The sequence below is a fragment of the Heloderma suspectum genome, chromosome 14, assembly GCF_057233095.1.
Source record: "Heloderma suspectum isolate Gila_16-S chromosome 14, 16-S_ref, whole genome shotgun sequence".
Lineage (NCBI taxonomy): Eukaryota > Metazoa > Chordata > Lepidosauria > Squamata > Helodermatidae > Heloderma > Heloderma suspectum.
Window position 1 is genome coordinate 2,850,279 of NC_139471.1, and position 2,563 is coordinate 2,852,841.

The following is a 2,563-nucleotide window of genomic DNA, read 5'->3' on the forward strand; positions in this document are numbered from 1 at the left end:
TTGCATCCTTAAGGTATTTTTAATGCATAATCAGCACTTGATCTAGTAGAGGGTAGAATATGTAGGGCTCAGTCCTATGCAGGTTCAGACACAAAAAAGTACAACTCCCAGCATTGGCTGGCTGGTGAATGCCTGAGAGGTATAAGACTTTTTTTCCCCATCTAAACATGCATAGGATTGCATCTTTAATTTCATATTTATCCAACTCATTATCCTATATTTGGGTTATATGCCAGAAGGACGCACAACCCCATGCAAACATGCTTGCTCCCCCCATTCCCCCTTGTAAATCCAAGATTTATATTTATTAATTCCATTTAATAAAAATCCTGCCTTGTAAACTCAGGAGTTGCATCTAGTGTTTTTGTTTGTTCATTGTATCTGGTACTATATTTTAAATTTTTGCTGCTAGCTTTTCTTTGGTTATCTTATTTTTATCTTGTAGTTTTAACCTTTTATGTTGTATTTTCTCATCTGTATTTTATTGTTTCATGTTTTATGGTTTTAATTGTTGTGAACCACCCAGAGAGCTTTGACTTTGTAATAAATAAATAAAAAGTAAACAAACAAATAAATTATTTGCAGAGTGCTTTATACCCGTTTCTCTGTTCTGGGGCCTTGCTCTATTCTCTAGACAGGGGTTCAAGGACTGCCTGTGCCTCTTCCCACACAAACAGCAGGGCTCTACAATAAAGCTGTCTAAACATACTTTATTATAGATATGGAACAGAGATCAGTATTAGCAGTAGGCCTGTCACCTGACTGAAGAAACTGCAATTGAATTAACAATATGTGTTTTAGTCAATTACGGTGCAATCCTATGCATGGCTGGGGCATGCTGGCAGTTGTAGGACATTTTTCTAGATCCATTTCAATTGGGCTTCAGGCCTGGGCATGGGACAGAAACGGCCTTTGTCGCCTTGGTGGATGATATGAGGAGGGCTTTGGACAGGGGTGAATGCTCCTTCCTTGTTTTCCTCGATCTCTCAGCAGCTTTTGATGCCATTGACCACGGTATCCTCCTGGACTGCCTGGAGGGATTGGGTATTGGAGACATCGTATTATGGTGGTTCTGCTCCTTCCTCTCCAGCAGGTACCAGAGGGTAGCACTGGGAGAGGAGGTTTCAGACATGTAGCCGCTCACTTGTGGGGTGCCACAGGGTTCCATCCTCTCCCTGATGCTATTTAACATCTGTGTGCAGCTGCTGGGGGCCATCATCAGGTTTGGGGTGCAGTGTCATCAATATGCGGATGACACGCAGCTCTACCTCTCGTTCAAATCTTCACCAAGGCTGGCCGTAGAATCCCTGTCCAAACGTCTGGAGACGGTGAGTGGCTGGATGGGGAGGAATAAGCTGAAGCTGAATCCTGACAAGACAGAGGTACTTTTGGTGGGAGACAAGAGGAGGCTGGGGGATGTTGACCTGGTGTTGAATGGGGTGCCACCAGAACTAGAAGGAGTATATAAAATGAAACCACGATGTGGGAGGATTTATGTGTTTGGTGGTTTGTGCAGGGCTTCCTGGGCAGGCAGGGGAAATAGAAAGGTCTTGCTCTCACTTCAATAAGCTGTTGTGGAGCAGCGGATCGTTTCCCAGGGTTTAGTCCAATGTAGTATGAGGCTCAATGGGTGGTATCCAATGTTAGCCCCACTTAGAGTAGACCCACTGAAATGAATAGGACTCAAGTTAGTCATGACTAACATAACGGCCATTCATTTCAATGGGTTTACTCTACACAGGAATAACATTGGATACTACTTATTGAGCCAGTACAGTTGCATCTTTCCAGATTTCCCTCAGCTGATCCATAGCAGTCTTGAAGGCCAGACTTACTTCTGAGTAGACATGCCTATGATTGCAGCCATAGCTGGAAAGGTGACCACAGTGTGTGTGTGTGTGTGTGTGTGTGTATCTATCTATCAACTATCTTGTTTACAGGGTATTTGTTGCTATTATTCCTTAATATTCTACTACATTTTTCTTGGTTTAAACATTATCAGGTTAAAGTTTTTTTAAATGTTTTAATTGGATGATGCTTTGTAATGCTTTGATTGGATTATGGCTTCTAAACATTTTTTAAAAAATATATTTTTATTGGATTAAGCTTTTAAAAAATGTTTTTAAAGCTTTGATTGGATTATGGCTTTTTAAACTTTTTTTTATTGATTACAGTTTTAAAATCTTTTTAAATGTTTTTTATTGGACCACATTTTCTGTTTTTGGATCATGGTTTTTCAAAGCTATTTAAATGTTTGTTTAATTGGGTTGCGTGCGTTTTTCCTGAACTTTTTGTAGACCGCCTTGCTCGGCCTCGGAAAGGCGGCGCAGGAAGACAAGGCCTCGGCCGCAAACGGCGACGGAATCACGAGGCCGAGCGCCGCGCCGCGCCCCGTGGAGGCGACTTGCCCTTTAATGGCGGAGGAGGGGGCGGGGCCCGCGCCGCGCCCCCTCGGCTGCGTCCGCCTCGCTGATTGGGTGAATGCGACGTGCGGCGCGGCGGGCAGGCTGTGCCCGCCCCCCCGCCCGGTGCATGCCGGGCTCGTCGCTAAGGCAGGCGCTCC